This window comes from Peromyscus californicus, unplaced genomic scaffold (assembly GCF_007827085.1).
Source record: "Peromyscus californicus insignis strain IS unplaced genomic scaffold, ASM782708v3 Scaffold_10__1_contigs__length_136768540, whole genome shotgun sequence".
NCBI classification, from domain to species: Eukaryota; Metazoa; Chordata; class Mammalia; order Rodentia; family Cricetidae; genus Peromyscus; species Peromyscus californicus.
Genome location: NW_026294391.1, coordinates 60,961,103 through 60,983,058, shown reverse-complemented (window position 1 = coordinate 60,983,058; position 21,956 = coordinate 60,961,103). Strand labels below are relative to the sequence as shown.

At 40.9% G+C, this 21,956-nt stretch overlaps 1 protein-coding gene across 15 annotated transcripts in view; it reads left to right on the top strand.

The window, feature by feature from the left end:
- Magee2 (MAGE family member E2) overlaps window positions 1-21,956 on the top strand; it is a 263,354-nt gene that overhangs the window by 110,822 nt on the left and 130,576 nt on the right. Inside the window, exons 8-9 of one of the 15 annotated variants that reach the window (XR_008217373.1) lie at window positions 19,026-19,067; window positions 20,274-20,288. The exons of the other annotated variants lie outside the window; for them this stretch is intronic. The gene's annotated coding sequence lies outside the window, so the exon portion shown is untranslated. Of the gene's footprint in view, window positions 1-19,025; window positions 19,068-20,273; window positions 20,289-21,956 lie in introns of those variants that run through there. 15 annotated transcript variants of the gene reach the window in all.

Below are 21,956 nucleotides of genomic sequence, written 5' to 3'. Positions count from 1 at the left end.
CTACCTGACCAGCCATTTGAAAGATTTCTCATGCCTTCTACTAGGGTTTTTGTTAGTCTATGGTTCTTGTGGGGAGCAATGTCAGCCCAAAGGGCTTAACTTAAATTTGTGTGTATATGTATGTATATATTATATATTACATAGATATGTATATTCAGCTTAATTCCCTACTACGTTCTAAATCTTTTCCCTATACCCACTCCTCTTCAAAGAGCCTCTCTTTACAGCAAATGGAGACCCACAGCAAAAAATTCTTCTAAACCTTTTACTGTGCTTTATTACTTCTGTAATGATATAATATATTAAAATAGAAGAATATTTGGCAATATCTTATCAGTGTTTCTTTGCCCTGGGTGAAAGATTTAGTGAGCATTGATTTACAGTATAAACTGTCAGTGGAATTTGTCATTATTTTCAATACTTGGGGAGGTTTTGGAGGAGTGTCTGTATATGTGTTCTGCATTCACATGGAGGCCATAGGTCGACCTCAGGTGCTGTCCTTCTTGGTTTTGTGGAAATTTTAGATTTTGTTTTATTTTGTTTGGAGATGGGATTTATCACTGGCCCAGAGCTCAACAAATATGTTAGACTGGTTTGTCAGTGAACCCCAGGAATCTATTAGTCTCAGCCTCCCCAGTGTTGGGATTACCAATGCTTGTCACTATACCTGACATTTTTTTATGTGAGTCTGGGGACCCAACTGAAGTCTTCATTATTTCATAGCAAACATTTTACTAAGCTATACCTCTACATAGGTAATGTGTTTATATATTTCATGCCATTAAAATTAATTTTGTAACAATGTCAGCAGACAGTCTAGGAGACCATGGAATCCTTTATATTATTCAGGGCTTACAACATGCTCTGTGCTTCTTAGCAGTTTATATGTTATAGTGCATTTTATTTTCATAATGACCACATGAAATATTTTTATTTCCCTAAAACTTTTCCAATGAAAAAAAACTGAAGCAAAGCTATGAGAAACAACTCATTTTACAGGCAGCTAGCAAAGAGTCGAACCAGACCTTGAGATTAGGAAGTCTGACTTCACAGTCTGTGATCTTAGCCGCCACACCACCTTATACATTGGAGAATCCCAAACTGGTCAGGTGGAAAGCACAAATAGAAAACTAGAAAACACTTTAAATTTGGGACATTTGAGTACATTAAACTTTGGTATTCTTCATAAAATTGCTATTAACAGTAACATGAAAAATAAAAATAGCATAGTAGAGACATGACTGAAAGATATAAATGGAATATTCAGAGGGATAACTAACAATAAGTGTATGTGAAAAAGCCATATGGGAACATACCATTTTATAAGCTTTTTCTATTTTCATATAAAAGAGTTTTAACTGGAGTTATCCTACACGGGTGATAATGCTCCTTCCCGAAGCCATAGGTTGCCATAGAGCAAGCCCAGTGCCAGGTGAGTTACACCTTCACTGGAGCTGTTGGTCAGGGGTGCCTGGAGACTCCATATCAACACAGGCTATTGCCATTGTTCTTGGTACCAACTAAAACTTGATAGCAAGACACGACTGCTGAAGATACCACACACTTCGGTCACAGTACATGGAGAGATCAAAATGGCACCGATCAGGAAGCTTCCTTACTGTTGGCTTTCGTAGTCCTAGAAGGTTTCTATGGAGGCTGCTGCGAGAAAATAGGCATCATCAGTCTTTCCCAGCTGCGAACCACAATAATGATCAGCAAGGAAAGATACACCCTTCGGTGCAATAGTGAGACAAATTTTATGGGAGTGGGATAGTTTCAATGAGAATGTCCTCCATAGACTAACTTGGTCCCGGGTTGGTAGTGCTGTTTGGGTAAATTCAGGAAGTGTGGCCTTGATGGAGGAAGTATGTTACTGCGGGTGGGCTTTGAGGTTTTAAAGCCTTGTGCAATTCTGGGTTCTCTTGAGGAGTTAGGGGGAGGCATAGGGAATGAATATGCTCAAAATGCATGTAAAACAATGTAATAGTGAAACAGACACACACATATATAATAGATTTATAAATCAAAAAGGCATATTTTTAGAAATCTTTTATATAAGCATATACATGTACACAAAGATACAGTTTCGGTGTTCTTCACTGATTTGTAAATGCAAAATAGACATAAATAACCAAACACTCATCAATCAGGGACTGATTAAATTACAGTCAAATAAAATGATGGCACACTATGTATAGGACCTCTCTAAAACTACACTTTAAAGGCTCTACACTATACCATTAGTTGCAAACAGCAAAATGTATATAGGACAGTATGCATATTAAGGTCATATGTAAAACTTTTTTCATTTGTGTGCTATCTGTTTGTCTCTAACTCTCAAACACATATTGTAACCATAATGTGGTTAGGAGTTCTGCCATGGTTTAAGTCAATTTCTCAGCCTTTCTAAGTATTAGTTATCTTTCTTGTACATGAAATATAGTAATAAGGCCAACCTTATTTTTGGATTACTAGTTATCAGTGAAACTATATGAAAATTAGTAGTATAATGTGTCACACAAAGTAGTCCCTTCATAAAACTTCTATCCAAATTTTCATAGAAAAATATAGGAACAAAAAAAATCTTCCTACCCTAACTGGCATTCAAGAATGCTATTATAGGTTCCTTCTAAGTCAATGATAGACTCTGAGTCCTGAACATGGGAAAACTTTATCCTCTGGCTTGTTTCTCAAAAATTTCTCTAATAAAAATTCTTTCCTTCCTGTTTAAGGCTTAGAACTTACATTCAAGTCTTTTCCTTTCCTACCGTAGGTCCTTAGTCACTGGCTATTGAAAATTCACAAACATTTATCTTGGAATATTTTTTTCACCCATACATAGTGCTCCCTCAAACCCTTCCAGGCTCCTTCCTTGTTGTTTTCACTAGGAGAGTGTAACACATGTACAAAGTACTATAGCAATAAGCACCCATACTAATCAGGAATGTGAGTTATTTACTGACACGGATTTTCAGTTCTATATCATTTAGGTGGAATATGGAGCTTGTGGAAAGAAAAAATTATCTTTTAGAAGAGGGCAAGTGTGTACTCAATTCTCTACCATAGTCTTTTGCATTCAGCTTCATCAACTGTAAACCTATCAGACAGGAGAAAACTCATAAGCTGAACATTACTCTTTCTTCTCTTCTTGTTTCATAGGTATTGGTGGCTTGGCTTTGGGAACAAAGATTGTACTTGGTCCTCTGGGACTTCAATGTCTACACACACACACACACACACACACACACACACACACACAGAGAGAGAGAGAGAGAGAGAGAGAGAGAGAGAGAGAGAGAGAGAGAGAGAAATGGGTTATCTTACCATCACTAAGGTATAACCTCAAACTCTTTTTCACTGTCTAGAGAATTTACTTACAGACACAAAATGGGCATGCTCAATCATGCCCATCAGCCATACAAGGTAATGCACTGATATAATTGTCAGGAGCCCTGAACTCCAATTCCAGCTCTTCTAATAATCAAGAAGTTGAACAGGAGGTAATCTCTCCCCTTTTAGCTCATCCCTTGGTTAGGGATAGATGATAAATTTATATATATATATATATATATATATATATATATATATGTAGAGAGAAAGAATGAATTTTCTTCAGCTATAAACAAGAATCAAATTGTGCCATTTGTAGAAAATAAATACAACTGCACCATCATATTAATTAACCTAAGTCAGACTCAAAGGGGCACATCTGCACATTTTTATACTGCATAGTTCCTCTATGTTCTATAGAACATTTGGCCATTGCTCTGGCTACTTTTTATGTCAACTTGACACAAGCTACAGTCCTGAGAGGAGGGAGTCTCAATTGAGAAAATACCTCCTTAGGGATAGACTGTAGGCAAGCCTGTAGGGCCTCTTCTTAATTAGTGATTGACGGACCCGGCCTATCGTGGTTGCTACCACTCATGGGCTAGTGGTCCTGGTTTCTATAAAAAAGCAGTCTGGGCAAGACACAAAGAGCATGCCAGTGATCAGCACTCCTCCAAGGACTCTGCATCAATGTCTGCCTCCAGGTTCCTGCTCTAAGTTCCTGCCCTGGCTTCCCTCAGTGATGGACTTAGAAGATGGAAGGTGAAATCAACCGTTTTTCCCCAAGTTACTTTTGGTCATTGTGTTTTATCACTGCAATAGAAACCCTAACTAATACAGACATCCTAGATGTTATATACCGTATACCATATCATGTGACATGAGAGCTGAAGTCAAACTGGGGGATGGAATAGGATTAGTGAAAAGTAAGAAGAGAGTGTAGGGAAAATATGGTCAAAGTACAACATGTTTGAATGAAAATGACGCTATGAAACCATCACTGTGTATAATTAATATGTGCCAATAAAGACAATGGGGCACTTGGAAAGAACAATATTTCTAGCTGGGTGTGCCGGCACATACCAGTTATACAAACAACTGGGAGGTGGAGGAAGGAAGATAAGATGTTTGAGGTCATCCTGGTTAATAAAGGACTCTATGTCAAAACAAAAACAACAATAAAACCAAACAACCAATAAACACAAAGACCATGTTTCTACTGCAGAGCAGAAAGTGTTCCAGGAGAAAACCTGCTCTGGGGAGCAGACAGTGGGATTGGGAAGACCCTCTTGACCAGAAGAGTGCCAGTTCTCTCTCACACACCAAGAGCGTAATTGTAAGAGAGCTGATAAAGTTTTGTTCGCCCCTGGGACACATTGCCCATTGTCTCTGTGCGTGTGCAGATGCCTCTCCAACAGCAAGCTTTTGTAGTTGTTTCTGTGAAGCTCATAAAATTGCTTTTCCTGGCTTTCTCCACTGTGCACTATCATTGGCCTCTATTGCAGGATGCAGCAAGAGTTTTCCTTAACAAACAGATCTGTGCTTTCTACAGAGACAGGCCTGGGTCACGAGCCCTACTCCCACACTCAGCCTCTCGGTAATGATGTGCGCACACACCCCGTGACCCCACAGCAGATGCTGCTTTCAATTGCAATTTCCTGGGAGATGGAGAGATCTAAAATGGAATTGCAGTTCCTCTAGGTGACAGAGGAGGGGCTTGTGTTCTTTCCCCAAGCTCTCCCCTTGTCTGCTAGTGAGCCTTTGGACACTCTGCAGAACAGAGGACCTTCCATGGGCTTCATTCTTGCAGCTGGCTGAGCACACACCTGTGGATCTGTGCGGCAGGTTCCTCCAAGAATTAATTCCCAGGGGCCAATCAGATGACAAGAGCAAAACCCGTGTCGTGTCAGGGACTGTCCTTCCTAGAAGCTTATACTCCACCAGCTCACACTGAGGGTTCTAGGAGGAAGCGAAGTCCCCAAGCCCTGTGTGAGGGACAGCTGTATGCACTCAGGAAAGGGGCAGACTGCCACAGACCTCCTGCTGGAACATGGAGGTCTGATTGAGACATTTGAGTTTGGATCTTAAAGTGGGCCATCCCTCACATGCCCACATGAAAATACATGTACTGATGAGCCAGTGCAGACCCTGTCCATGTCTTCTTCTGTATAAATTAGAAGGGAAGAGTATGTCCTGTCACTGGGCATGGAAGTTCCTCCCATGGGACAGGATGCAACTGTGTGCTTCTTTGCAGGTAATAAAGATCAAAGCTACTCAGCTGGGCTTAAGGGGACAAAAGGAGGGCAGCTCCTGTCACTGGTCTGGGCAAACACTGGGCAAACACACACACACACACACACACACACACACACACACACACACACACACACAGATGAGGTGTCATCCTCCTCTCTCAGCTGGTACCTTTGGTACTTGCCTGAGACTACCTCTGTGTGGATGTGTGTGCTTCTCAGAGGGGAGGCAGTTTTGTATGTCCCCTCCACCCCATCTCTCTTCGTGTGTGTGTGTGTGTGTGCGTGTGTGCGTGTGCGTGTGCGTGTGCGTGTGCGTGTGCGTGCGTGTGTGTGTGTGTGTGTGTGTGTGTGTGTGTGTGTGTGTGTGTGTGTGTTTGACTTCTGGTGTGTTCCTCAGTCACTTTCCCCATATTGTTTGAGACTGGGTCTCTCATTGAACCTGGAGCTTTCCGGTTCAACCAGACAGCTGGCCCGCCAGCCCCAGGGATTCTCTTGACCCTGCTGCCCCAGTGCAGGGTCAAAGATGAATTCAGCAGGTCTGGCTTTCATTTGGTGCTGGAGACTGAATTCAGGTTCTCAACCTTGGATAGCAAGCACTTTACCAACTGAGCCGTGTCTCAAGACTCTATCTGGCATTTCTGAAACCAACACGCAGTGGTGGACAAGGTTCATCTTCTCATCCATCGTCTGTCTCCTCTCAACTCTTTCTGCTGCTCCTCAACTACTTCTACTTCTTCTTCGTCTTCTTCTTCTTCCTCTTCCTCTTCTTCTTCCTCCTCCTCCACCCCCTCCTCCTCCTCCTCCTCCTCCTCTTCTTCCTCTTCTGATTTCTTCTCTTTTTCTGTCCTCTCTCTGCCTCCTTCCCTCTCCCCCTCACCCTATATCTTCACTTCTCTTTTCATTTTTCATTCCCTCACCAGCCCCAAACCTCCTCCATGTATCCACTTCGGATTCTGCTCTACCATCTCACTGCTCCAGATACCTGTCCTTGGCCTGGCACAGTGAAGGCTTCCGGGGTCACGTCTCCTCTTTCCCTACAACATTTTCTTGGTCCACTCAGAAAGTCTCCTCACTCTGACCCAGCAGCTCTCAAGAGTCTACCAACACGAAACATTCAAAGATCAGTATTAAAGTAATCCTGTATCTTCCCTGCCCTTTCTACACGATGTGTTCCAGCATCCCTCTAATTTCTCATCACTATTGGTTTGAACTCATTCTATGCTGCTTTTGAGCACAGCCACCATTCTCCCCCGGTATCCTTTAGAGCCTTCCAGATCCGGGTGTGGGGGCTCACACCTGTAACTCCAGAACGTGGGAAGTAAACAACAGAGGATCAGGACTTCAAAGCCATCCCTGGCTACACAGTGAATTCAGGGCCAGCTTGGACTACATGAGTCCCTGTCTCAAAATTAAAATTGAAATAGACTTTTGATGGAGGGGTGGGGAGGACAGGAGGTGACAGGAGACATTGAAATGAAGTGCAGGAATATTGGGGGCAAGAGGGCACAGCTGGGAAAATGAGAGTCCGAGATATGGGTGTTCTGAGCGAACAAGGCCAGATGAGAGTCAACCAAAGCAAAGCCTGCACAAAAATGCTGGAAGAAAAGCTGTGCTTTGTTAGCTAATTACACAGAACACACACACGAAAGGAAGTACAAGGAAAGCATCCTGGTTAGAGTCACACAACCTTTGTCTCTGCTCAGCCCCTAGGGCAGTGCACATCATGTCCGCTGACACCTAGGTGAGAGCATCTTCCCAGGGAACATTGTTTGAGAAGGGTGGGCATGTGCAGAGTGCTCTAACTGTAGCTGTGCACCGCATACACACAGTCCAGATGCTCGGTCATGACACTCTGGGTCCACATCCAGCTTTGCCAGTAGCCTGGAGTCCAGTGTTGCAGATGTGATCCCCTGACTGTGGAATATTCCTTTGCCCCACAACACACTGCAGAAAGGCTATCAGAACCCTGCAGATTAGCACCACATGTCCCCAGGCAAGGTGGCCCCAGGAAAGCTCTGAAAATCATTTCCAGACCCTGCTCAGGAAGGACCTCGTTCACAGGGAACTCCCAGGAGGGGGCAGGGAGGAGGTTCTTCCTCTCATTTCTTCACTTCTCACCTCACTCTGAATGACCATTATCTCCTTCCAGAATGCAGAGTCCCTGAGAAACTTCTCATCCTGCCTTTCAAGTCACGCAGACTGTCTATAAAACCCAGTGATCCTTCCGTGCTCCCATGGTCACTCTTGGCCATGTGTCATTTCTGGGTCTGCATTAGGTGCAAGGAAAGCTGTGTTCTGCCATGAAGGGCTCTGTGGCTGTAGGCAGGCCTCTTCCTTCGGGGTTTTATGACTCTGTGAAGTGAGGAGCAAGACTATGCTGGCCTCAACTGGAGGCTTGATGGGAGCCAGTTCTATGTGGTCAGGAACCCAGGAGTCCATGAGGTTTTGTTCCTTTTGCAGCATGCACTCAATTCCAGGCTTTTCACTCCCGAGCCTCAGTTTCCCAGGGACCAGCAGGACTGCTTAATTGAGGAGTCATAGAGTCCTCAGGTGGGGGTCTTGACCCCTCCCATGCCCATGTCTTTCTAAAACTCAGACCAGAGATCCGCAGCGGATACACAGAGCCCCTGTCATCCTCTGGATTTCTTCTTGGAAGTGTCTTTTCGATCGATTCCCTCTGTGCTGGATGCTTTTGTGCCCAGGTAAGCCTCCAGGCCCCCTTGCCCTGGCCCTGTGGCCTGTGCTTATGGGCTTTTAATCACCAAAGGCTGTCAATTAGTGTAATTAACGATGTGTTCTCATCTCCAGTCTTGGCCTGTTTCATTTTCTGTCTCCCCCCGCCCACCTTGGTTCTCTCCTATTTTAACTTAGTGAGGAGAGCTCCTGTCTGCATCACCATAGCAACCAGAGTTGAGGGCCAATTAAGCCATGACTGAGCCATTAGACGCCTAAGCTGATTAAAGAGTCCAAAATATTGGCCGAAAGGAGACAAACAAGGCAGGTCCTCGCTGCAGAGATGTGAGTGGCACAGCCGGGGAATGCTGAAAATCCTTTGCAACCTGGGCTCCAAGCAGCTGAGCCGTGGGCCTGTGTGTCATCTCCATGGCCCGTGTCCTAGGCCTCCAAGCCAGGAAAGGTCACCTCTTCTGTTCTCAGAATGCCCCCCTCAACAGTCCCCAAGCAGCCACTGGAGTCTGCAGTGTTGAACGACATTCAGCGGGACAGTCAGGGGCAGTCACACAGTTCACCCTGAGTCCTGATTATTGGTTCCTCCCTCACCTTCCCCATTACTCTGTGGCGTTTTCTCCAATGAAAGGGACCTTCTCCAAGTTGCTGGTCCCAAACATATCCCCTGTTGCTCTGGTCTGTGTTTGTGCGTCTTTAATCCCACATGTATCAATTAGCGCAATTAAGACATTCAAATTATAATTGGACCCCCTTTCCTATGTGCCTAAGCCCCCCGCCCTGGTTTCCTGCTGCCTTTCATTTCATTTACTGAATAAAGCTCTTGCAGAATTGCCATAGCAACAGGCCACTGGGCAGATTAAGCCATTATGGGTCTGGACACTGACACTCAAAACTGATTATGGGTCTGGAAACTTGGATGGCTGAGCAAGAATCCTGGAATTTGGACAAGGTGGCTCTTAGCTGGAGAGCAGGGGCAGCTCAACAGCTCAGGACTTCATTCGAACCCCAACTCCTGACTTCATCTCGACCCTGTTTGCTTTGGTAGAGGTGAAGAATGACACAGCAGTAGTTATAGGTGGGGTTGCCTGTAGTTAAGTATGAGTGCCTGAATTTGCATGTCAGGTCAGTACCCTTTGAATATCCCCTGCTATGTATCCATCTTACACTTCTGAGCATGACCTCCCCTTTAATATGCCTAGTTCTCACGATGAAGGGGGGGATTGCAGGAGTCTTGTGGGGAACATACTACTAAGGATGTGTGTTTCACTTTGCCCCTGTTCCCAACTCTGGCATTGAACTATGCCCATTTTGCATCCCAAGTTCCCAGTAAGGTTCTTACGAGATGGCTGAGCAGGGAAGATTCAGTACTATTCTTCTAGAAGACTCGAATCTTGTTCTCCGAACCTACATCCAGTAGCTCACATCTGTCTGTAACTTCAGTGCCATGGGATCCAACACCGTGTTCTGGCCTCTATAGGCAAACAAATGGGACACACACACACACACACACACACACACACACACAGAGAGAGAGAGAGAGAGAGAGAGAGAGAGAGAGAGAGAGAGAATTTTTAGTGAATATACCTGGCTCTCATAAGGGGCTCTTAGTACCTCCTTCCAACAGTAGGGTTCCACTAACAAAAGGACAGTGCTGCCACTCAGATCATGAACAAGTGACAGTTCCCTAATACAGTGGTATCTTCTGGGGAAAGTCAGCATCTTCTGTTTGGTTTAAGGTTCCCGATTACAGTCTAGCTGGCCTGGCCCTAGGAATGACAGTGTGAATACCCAAAGTAGGGCACAGGAAGTGATCCTAAAAATTTAAGTGCATGGGGTTATTCTTTTTAGTAAGAGTTCCCCCACCCTCTCAATACTCCTCTCTATACTCATAGGCTCCCGTTATTTGCACTAAGAGCAGAGCTCCTGGCCCCAGCAGAATTGCCATGGCAACCAGAAGCCAGAGTAGGAGATTGCTGCTGTCACTGAACATCAAAGCTTATTGAAGTGTATGTGGCAAAGGGCCTCACTCTAAAGGAAAATAACTCCCAGCTAGAGAGGAGTAGTCCATTGACACCCCCCCGACACACACACACACACACACACACACACACACACACACACACACACACTCAGTGCACCACTAAACACCCCACCCTATCCTCCATGCCTAAATTATGAGAATAAGCAGAACACATTTCCTTCCCTGTGAGCCAATGCCTATGCTGGCAACAAAATGTTCGTTGTTTTCCCCCAAACTAGGGCATACCTCCCCATCCCAAACCATTACTAAAGAAATATGTGAGGGAACATATACTCTTAAGGTGCATGTCCACGGCTGCACATCTTTTTCTGCGAAGTCAACTCATTCTGCTTGTATACATTGCACTTCCCACCTCATCCATTCTCCACAAAGCACCTAATACTTGGATGGTAATGTACAAGTGAAGGAAACATCCCATGTACCTGTATCTAAATACTCTGCTGGTCCTTTCATCACTTTGGATAACTGGCCACACTCCTGTCCAAACCATGCCTTGTATTTGATCGGTTGATTCCACACCTTTATATCCATCAGTGCATAGCCCTAGCAATAATCCTGGTGCTCTCTTCCACAAACTTACCCTTCTCTGCTGAGTGATTCCCACTGGGACACAAACTTTCTACAAAGCATCACATATTAAAATAAAGCAAAACAAAAATCCAGTGTTACCTTTAAAAATTTGTCTAGTATATCATCTCTTTTCTGCTCTTATATCTTATATCAAAGATTATCAAAGATTGTTGTGTATTTTTTATTTTTTAGTCCCGATTTTTCTTGAAACCACCCCAAACAAACTTTTCACATCTTTGGACAACAGCCTATTGAAGTTATTCACCCATTTTAATATAATAGTTTTATTAATTCTTTGAGCATTACATACATGCAGACAATAAATTTTGATCATATTCATCCCTCTGCTCCTCATAACTCCTCCCAGATATACCCCCATCTCCATCCCCTCCCATGAGACAAACAACTTTTTAAAAATATTATTAATTTTTTCTCTTTATTTTACATACAGACCAATTTCCCCACCCTCCTCTCCTCCTGATCCCTTCTCCTACCTCTCTTCAATCCCCCATCCACTCCTCCTCTGTCTCCATTCAGAAAGGGCAGGCCTCCCATGGGAGTCAACAAAGCATGGCACATCAAGTTGAGGCAGGACAAAGCTCCTCCCCCTGCATCAAGGTTGGGTGAGACAACCCAGTTTGGGGGTTGGATTCCCAAAAGCCAACTCAAGTGCCAGGGACAGGTCCTGATCCCACTGCTAGGAGCCCCACAAACAGGAGAGAGGAAGGATTGTACAAGCCAGGGGGGTCAAGAACATGACAGGTGAACACACAGAGACAGCAGCTGATCTGAGCTCGTGGGAGCTTACAGACTCTGGACCATCAGCTAGGGAGCCTGCATGGAACCAACCTAGGCCCTCTGCACGTGTGAGACAAACAACTTATGGAAAGAAAAATGTATCTTGATTCTCATTTTCACTGATCCAACCCCCACAGCCCTCGGGCCTGGACTGGAAACTGAGGAAGACAGATACAGGGAAGGTATTAGCTACTGTGACTATAGACCAGTAACCCATATTCTGTCTTAACTTTTACTTACTGATATGTCTGGTTATAAATAAATAAAATACATATGTATTTATGTAAAATACATATGTATTTATGTAAAATACATATGTATATAAATATTAAACACACACACACACACACACATATATATATATATAATATTATCTTTTTAGATAAAAACACAGTCTATAGTTCTGTGCTGTGGTTGGGTCTCCTAGTTGCCAAAAACAAGAGAGTTTCCATTGCAAAAATTGAGGTTGTAAAACTGAGGTTTCTTGAAAAAATTATTTTAAAAAAGATTCTGGCCTTTAGGAAATAGGAAAAACCTGGGGAATCAGACTCTGTGCCACAGGAAGGGACCCTGGAGATAATTCCCAGCCAGAAATTAGCCAAGATTGCTAGTTATGCTTAGACACCCAGCCCCCATATGACATAGGTATAGGAACTAACCAGACTGTCAGCCCATTGTGACTGGAGGTAGCCCAAATTAACATTAGAAGACGTATAAGGGGCTGAAACTTGTTTAATATCCTAAAGCTTTAACCTAGGCACTTCCTGTTATTCTGATGCCTGCTATTCTGCCTTATGAGTTAATTCATCTGGACAACAACAATATTACTGAGCCCCTGAGAATACCTGGTGGGCATGTACTAATGGTTTGACTAAATATGCCTCTTCTGATGCTTTCCCAACTAAGTAGATAGGCTTATTAGGACCTAGAGGTATTCAAACAACAGATTTTGTTGCAGAAATGGTCTTATAAAATTGGAGAAGTTTAGACTTCTCATGAGATAAAGAAAACTACATCTGGCTTTGGGAAAAACCTGTTGTTTCTATGCTAATTGATCAGGAGTAATGAAAAAAATCTTGCCATGGTTTTTAAAAAACACCTTACAAAGAGAAAGAGATAAATATAAATCAGGTAATTGGTACCAGTCTCTGTTCTCTTGGTCCCCTTGACTGACTACTCTGCTATCAGCACTGACTGGGCCTTTAATACTCATTCTGATTAGATTAATGGAAGGCTCCTGAATTTTAGCTATATGGCAAATTATATATCAGTTCAGTAAAATTAATGGTCCTTAGGACCAACTACATCTCTTCAGAGCAGGATGAGTCCACACTTTGACTCATCCACTAAGACCAGTGGGGAATGTACCATGCCCCAGACCTTAGTAGGCCTTGAAATGTTAGCAAAACTGACTCCATGATGGACGTACCATTCGGGCTGTAAAACTCAGCATGTAGACAGCACCACCTGCCAAAATGAAAATAAATAATTAATCCATCAAAATTCATAGTTCTCGGAAAGTTTCTAAATGTACTAACCTTGCCTTTTGGCTTCTGTAGTTCTGCTTCTGGCTAACTGTTCTTGTTAACAGAAGTATGTCAACCCAGGATATGGTTTTTGTGCTTAAAAGCTCACCCTGAAGAAAGCTTGGTGCCATACTGGGATCCCGAACACCCAGTGTAGTTGACAGAGGGCTAATGAAGACTTTCTATTGGCTTAAGCCCAAGTTTGAGCAGTCTTCTCAATTAATGCAATAAAAGAACAACACTTTAGCCAGGCATGGTGGCACATGCCTTTAATCCCAGCACTTGGGAGGCAGAAGCAGGTGGATCTTCTGTGAGTCTGAGGTCAGCCTATTCTACAGAACGAGTTCCAGGACAGCCAGGGCTACACAGGGAAACTCTGCCTCCAAAACCAAAAAACCAAAAAAAAAAAAAAAAAAAAAGAATAACATTTAACAATTAGCAATAGAAGGCAACTACTTAGGCATAATAAAAAATATAATATATGAGAGGCCCATGACCACAATTTTAACCAGTAGTGAAAGACTGAACAATTTATCTCTAAAATCAGGGGCAAGAAAAGGATGCTTATTTTCATTTCTATTCAACTTTTTGTTAGAAGCACTAATTAGGCAAGCAAAGGAAATAAGTCTTCTAAAATAGAAAGGAAGAAGTAAAATTATCCGTGTTTGTAGGATGCAATGTTATATATAGACAGAACACTAAATATTTAGCAAATAACTTTAAAACTCAAGCTGCAAAGGTTCAGGTTACAAAATCAACATGCTAAAAATCAGTTCCACTTCAATCCTAAAAATGAACAATCTGAAAACAATTCCATTTACAATAGCCAAAAAAGAATAGACTGCTTAAGAATAATTGAACCAAGGAGGTCACTATAAACTAAATGTTTATATTCCTCAAATTCATGCATTGAAGCCTAACCATCTATGTGATGGGATAGAAATGATTATTTCATCGAGAATGATGCAATTACATCATAAAGATGGAGTGCTTATGGTGCTGGCATAAAGACAGAGATATAGGCCACTAGAACAGAGTAGAGAGCCAGAAATTAAATTCCCACAGATTGTGAGGATCATTGTAAAATGATCTTTTCAACAAATATATTTGAAAAATTGGTTATCCATATATGGAAAATTAAAATTGGATCCTTATGTTATATTGTATGCTGATATTAACTGAAAATTGATGAAGGACCTACACAAAAAGCCAGGATATAAAACTTTTAAAGTAAAACACAGGGAGATTCATAACATCCAACTTGGCAATGAATTCTAGGATTTGAAACACAGACCAAAAACATAAATTGGACTACATCAAAAATTGAAAAAATATGAGTGCTGCCAATACTCCCACAGACAAGAAGAGTTTAATATCAAATTTGAAATATTTAAGGTGGTCAGAAAACTATTTCAGCAACATAGACAACTGAGTGTGTTGTTGTGGCAATAGTGTTATTGGTGAAACATATCTTCCAATATTCTACCCAATCATTTTCATCAGAATAAGCACTGACTAGTTTTTAGCTCTTAAAGTCACAGTTATTATTATTGGCAATCTACACACTCTTGGACTTTTTGATGCTTCAAAGAAATAGTATTGTGCCCTCCAAGTTGTCCACAAATGTATGTACTTCTAGTCTGCTTTTCTTTAGTTCATAATCTCATTTGAAAATGTAAAACACAAGTGTGTGCCTAAGGTAACACAACACTTCTGTTTTGCTTGTTGGAATGTAAACTAATCTTAGAGATGACTCTCCCTACTATTGAGAACCCTGCCAAAAACAAACAAAAGCCTATCACTACAGAGACTGTGGAAAAGCTGGCCTGTGTGCCAAAGGCCCTCAAATATGCGGCATGTTCTTCAATCCCACAAAAATACAGAGAAAGCAGTATTGACATTTGTAAGTCCTCTCGAGCTCAAGAAGAACTGATGATGGGTGCTGCTATGAGGAACTCTTTAGAGTCCTTTCTGCACAGCTGGCATCGGCATTATGATAAGACAATGCTTTAATCAAGCTACAGAGTAAAAGCTAAAATTAATTTTTGTCATAGCAACAAATGTCCTGAACCTACCTACCCACATGCATTCATGTGAGACAAACCTTATAGATAGGGACCCCTTCCTCCTCCAAATATTAATTTTGAATAATTGTGTATTGTCATAAAAAGATTGTTATTATGTTTGTTGTTTAAAAGTTAAGTATGTGTCTTAGTTAAGTTTTGATGGCTGTGATTAAAAACTATGACCAAATCAACTTGGAAAGGGTTTACTTCAGCTTACAACTCTCAGGTCACATTCCATCACTGAGGGATGTCAGGATAGGAGCTCAAACACAGCAGGAACCTAGAGGAGGAAACTGAAGCAGGGGGCTGTGGAAGAATACCGCTTACTTACTGGCTTCATTTCCATGCCCTGCTTAGTCTGCTTTTCTGTGGTTGGGTCCCCTCATTGTTGTTGGTTGTTTTTGCTCTTTTGAGGGGCCCACCACTTACATCTCAAATAAATCACACATGGAGGCTTATTCTTACTTATAAATGCCTGGCCTTAGCTTGGCTTGTTTCTTGCCAGCTTTCCTTATATTATCACATCTACCTTTTGCCTCTGGGTTTTTCCTGTTCTCTTACTTCTATAACTCTTACTCTTATTCCATGGCTTGCTGTGTAGCTGGGTGGCTGATGTCCTCGTCCTTCCCTTGCTCCTTCTTCCCAAATTTCTCCAGTATATTCACTCTGCCTGCCAGCCCCACCTATCCTACCTCCTGCCTTGCTATTGGCCACTCAGTTCTTTACTAGACCATCAGGTGTTTTACAAAGGCACAGTAACACAGCTTCACAGAGTTAAACAAATGCAACATAAACAAAAGTAACACACCTAAAAATAATATTCTACAACACTTCATCCTGTATTTTAATTATTTCTTATTTTTTGTGATCAAAATGTAATTATATCACTCCCCCTTCTCTCTCCTCCCTCCAAATCCTCCCATATGCTGTCCCTGCTCTCTTTCAAATTCATGGTCTATGTTTAATTAATTGTCATTACATGTGTATGTGTGTATGTACCTACGTCTATGTATTCCTAAATCAATTTGATCAGTCTACATGATGTTACTTGTATGTATGTTTTCAGATATGACTATTTGCTACTAGATAACCAATTGGTGTGCTCTTCCCTGGGGAAGACTATTTCTCCTTCTCTGGGCACCCTTTAGTTACCCACAGCTCTTTGTGTTGCTTGAGGCCTGGTGATCTTTCCCCTGTCCACTTGGTGTGTCTATTGTTGTCATCCTTGATCAGCTCACGTTAGGCAGTCATGTTGGTAAGGTTTTATAGATGCAGTTTCTGACATTTCTAGGAGACACAGTCTCACAGCAAACTCATCTGACTCTCTGGCTCTTACACTCTTTCTGCTTCCTCTTCTGCAATGTTCCCAGAATCTTGGGTGCAGGAGTTGCATTGTAGATGTATCCATTGGGACTGGGCTCCACAATTCTGCACTTTGATTAGTTGTGGGTTTCTGCAGTGGTTTCTGTTGCAAAGAGAATTTTACTTGATGTGGGGTGAGGACTACATTATCTATGTGTATAGGAGCAAATATTAAGAGTGTAGTTAGGGATTATGCTGGTTTAGTAGAGTGGTGGTTATAGGTTCTCCTCTAAGAGCCATGACTTTACTAGTCCTGGGTAGTTGCATATACTTTCATTTTTCCTAATGCTGTGGGATAGAATTCTCTCTATCTGTTCTTTGGTATTAGCTATGGATTTTTTTTCCTCAGAAACCACTAGGTTATGGAAGGTCTTTTGTGTTTCCACTTTGTTGAAAGCTTTCTTAAAACACGTAATTGTTTATTTATTCTTTGGGAATTTTACAGCATGCACCCACTCATTTCCCTTTCCCTCTGTTTCAGTCCTTCACCCTTGTAGCATCACCCCCCCCCCCCGCAGGAAACTTTAAAAAGAAATAAAAATAAAAAAATACAAATACAAATATTAGTTAAAAAACAAACAAACAAAGCCCAAACCCCAACAAGAGAAACAAAACAAACCAAAACAACATTTCGCCCCTCTGTCTTTCCCGCCTCTCCATCGCCTCTCCATTGGTCTTCGAGGCATTGGGAGCTGCGGGTATCATGCAGTAGACCCTTTTGTCCTATCAGCTTTACTTGCAAATGTTGAAAGCTTTTAAACTGAAGAAATAATGCCCTTTTCATGTATTGATTTTTTTCACTTTTAGAATTTTTTGCATCTGTGCTCATATTTGTTTGTGGTATAATAAGTTTATTTCTTGTATTGTCCTTTTCTGGTTTCAGTATTAAAGTTAGCTTTATGAAATTGCTTTGATTTTCTAGAAGAGATTGTGCCTTTGGCACTACTTCTTCCTTACATGCTTAATAGAACTCACTGATGAAACAATATGGAGCTCAATCCACCTTTTCACAGATTAACTACAAAATCAGTGTTTTAATAGATAACTTACCCATTTCTTCTTTAGTGATTTTTGGAATACTTTTATCTTTATAAGACTTGATTTGGTACAGTTTGAATGTACTCTCTCCAAAATTCAGTTGTCCTGATTTTAGTGGAAATTCTTTGAGGTTTTTCTCCAGTTAACAAGATGTTGGCTGTGGGATTATTATTATTACTTTAAAATATGTTCCCTGTATCCCTAGATTCTCTAGGACTTTTATCATGAAGAGATATTGGATTTTGTCCAAAGCCTTTTCTGTGTCTAATGCGATGACTGTGTGATTTCTGGCATTGAGTCTATTTATGTAGTAGATAACATTAATTGATTTATGTATATTGAACTATCCCTGCATCTCTGGGATAAAGCCTACTTGATTGATGTGGATGATCTTTTTGATATATTCCTGTATTCAGTTTGCAAGTGTTTTATTGAGAATTTTTGCATCTGTATTCATTAGAGAGAGTGGCTGATAGTTTTCTCTTTTTGTCAGAGTTTTGTCTGGTTTTGGTATCACGGTAGTCTCAGCTTCATAGAACAAGTTTGCAAGTGTTCCTTCCTTTCCTATTTCCTTTTCCTATGTTGAGTGTTCTTTGAAGGTCTGGTAAAATTTGGTGCTGAATCTATCTGGGCTTGCCTTTTGTTAGTTGGGAAAATTTTAATTACTGCTTCTATTTCAACTTAACGTCTGAGAGGCAAGCTTCTTTGAATGCCTGTGGGAGATTTTCTAGATTAGCTTAGCTTCTGGATGTGTTGTGAGTTATTATCTAGATTAGGTTAGCCTCCAAGCATGCCTATGAAGGATTGTATATATTAGGTTAATAAAGATAAGAATATTTGCCCACTGTGGTTGGCACCATTTTATTCTTGGGCCAATAAATAAAAAATGAGAAATGAGCTAGCATCCATCATTCCAATTTTTATGGGCACAGTGTGACCAGCTACCTCAAGCTCCTGCCATTCATACATCACAGCCATATTGGACTGTACTCCCAAACTATGAGCCAGAATAAACTCTTTCTCCTTTAAGTTGCCTTTGTCAGGATGTTTATGGCAACAACAAGAAAAGAAATGAGGCCGGGCGGTGGTGGCGCACGCCTTTAATCCCAGCACTCGGGAGGCAGAGCCAGGCGGATCTCTGTGAGTTCGAGGCCAGCCTGGACTACCAAGTGAGTTCCAGGAAAGGCGCAAAGCTACACAGAGAAACCCTGTCTCGAAAAACCAAAAAAAAAAAAAAAAAAAAAAAAGAAAAAAAAAGAAAAGAAATGAATATCATTTGAATGGAATGACTCAACCACAAAAATATCTTGATGAGGCTAATTCTCTTTTGCCTTTGTGTTTTCCACAACAGAAGACTACAGGATTCCTCCCTTCTATAAGACTCAGATTCAAGGTACAATTCTAGAAACAGAGGCCTGGGAGCACCTTGATGTTGGACTTCTCAGCTTTCAGAACTGTGAAAAAAAATTTCTGTACTTTGTGAATAATATGGTTTGTCAAATTTTGCTTTAATACTAGTAAATCACCAAACACATGATACACAATTTATAGACATAGATTGTTCATATTTACCTCTTATTATTTTAGGACAAATAGTGATGTTTCCTGTTTCATTGCTGATTTGCACATTCCCCCCTCCTCATCCTCCTTTCTCACTTTCTCCCCCCGTCTCTCCCTGCCACTACCTAGAGCAGTGGTTTTCAACCTTAGGGTCATGACCCCCTTTTATAGATATCTTGCATATCAGATATTTACATCATGGTTTATAACAATAGCAAAATTAGTTATAAAGTAGCAAACAAAACAGTTTTATACTTGGTTCACCGCAACGTGAGGAACTGTGTTAAAGGATCACAGCATCAGGAAGGTTGAGAACTACTGCCCTAGAGCCTACCAACTTTATTTATCTATTGAATGAGCCATCTTTTGTTTTTAATTTAATCTGTAGTTTTCTTATTTTAATTTTATTGATTTCTGTTGAATTTTTGTCATTTTCTTTCTTCTGCTTTAGGTTTTATTTGCTCTCCTCAATTTAATTTCCTGAAGCAAAAGCCTAGTTACTGGTTTTCAGATCTCTTTTCTTCTAATATATTGCACTTAATTCTTGATATTTCTCTAAGCACTTCATTAGCTGTAAATCACAAATTTTGATATATTGCATTTTACTTTTCATTTAGTTGAAAATGTTCTCTGCTTTCCCTGGAGACTTCTTTCACACATGAGTTTTGTTTAACTTCCAAATATGTGCTGGATTTCCAGCTGTCCCTGTTGTTGACTCTGCGTTGATTGTGCTTGCATGAAAATTTACTTCAGATGATCTCTATTCTTTTTAATTTGCTAAGATTGGTCTTTCAAGTCAGTATATGGCCTATTCTGTGACTATTTTGTGTGCAATTGAGAAGCATATATATTCTTCTGTTGTTGGGAGGGTACTCTGTTAAGGTCAGTTATTTCTCATTGGTTTTACTTTTGAAAGATAATTTTACTAGTTAATAGGATATAGTAAATTGATAAGTTTTTTTAATACTTAAAACGTAGTATTATTTTCAAGATTTCTAAAATGAAGTCTCCTGTCCTTTTTATCCTTCTTTCTCTGTAGGCAGTGTACTCCCAACCCTGACCAATTGCAAGAATCTCTTTTTGCCATTGGTTTCTTAGCAGTATAAACATGCTATGCCTAAGTATATATGTAGTTGCTCCTCAATGTATGGTAAGGTCTTATGGTTTGAATGTGAATGTTCCCCAAAGGCTGTGTATTTTAACACTTGGTCTCCAACTGGTAGAACTGCTTTGGGAGGCCATGGGACCTCTTGAACACAAAGCCTCACTAACAGACATTGGGCTATAAGAGTACAGCTTAAGAGTTATAGAGTACAGCTTAAGAGTTACATGGCAGCCGGGCGGTGGTGGCGCACGCCTTTAATCCCAGCACTCGGGAGGCAGAGCCAGGCAGATCTCTGTGAGTTCGAGGCCAGCCTGGTCTCCAAAGCGAGTTCCAAGAAAGGCGCAAAGCTACACAGAGAAACCCTGTCTCAAAAAAACCAAAAAATAAAAATAAAAATAAAAATAAAAAGAGTTACATGGCACCATTATTTCCAGATTGAATTCTCTGCTTCCTAGTCAGTTCCATATAATGAGACATGCCACCAAATTTTATTGCAATAGGTAGATCTCCAGGTGCAATGCTGTCTTGTCATAATGGAGTATAGTCCCTTATCATGAGCAATTATAAACCCTTTCCCCCTTAAGGTGCTTCCATCAGGTATAATAGTCACAGTAATGAGGAAGGAGATTCATACATAATAAGCCCATTGTAAGTTGAAAGTATCATGAATTGAAGATACATTGAATAATATACATAAGCTACAAAACATCTCAGCTTAGCTTAGACTATCTTAAACATGATCAGAACACTCATAGTAGTCTACACTTGGGTAACATCATCTAACTTGTCTATTTGATAAGGTATTAAATACTTCTGTAATTGATTAAATACTATACCAGAATTAAAATACCTAATTATTGCATGGGGAAACTATTGTAAACTTAAAAAGTCATAAGTTTAATCATTGTACATCAAGGAGAAATTTCATTGTTTTGCTTTTATTGAATTTACCCTATTTGATACTCTCTGAAATGTTTGCTAGTGTTTGCTAGTCATATTGGAGACTTCTCAGGCATTATTTTTTCAGATAGCTCCTTCTCTGTTCTCTTCTATCGTTTTGGTGACATGTATATTACACTAGTTGTAATTGTCTTACATCACTTGCATATTCTGTACACCAGTCTGTTTTTTTTCACTTAGTAATCCAGTTCAGCTAATTTTTATTGACAGCTTGGTTAGTGATTCTTTGCTCAGCTTCAGTGAGTCTATTGATGACCCCAACAGAGATAATCTAATGTTCTGTGATTTTTATTTAGGATAGTTCCATCTTTTGTCTGATTTGTGTACAATGGTGTACAATGTGGTCTGAATATAAAGATACATCATGAAATGATCGCTATAGTGTTAAAATGTCTACTTGTTTCTTACAGTTTCCATTTTTTTCTGCCAAGCATACTAGTGTAATTTTGTGTGTCTCTGACATTGTCCATTAGAGCTTTTAAAACGGGTTCAGCCTTGAAATAATGGACATTTTCAGGCAGAAATTTGTTGGAAAGTGGTATCCTGTGCATTGTAAGATATTTAGCACCGTCTCTGGCCTCTACCCACTAGATGCCAGTAGCGCCTTTTCTATTCAGATACAGATAAATGCCTCCAGATGTTGTCAATTGTTCCCTG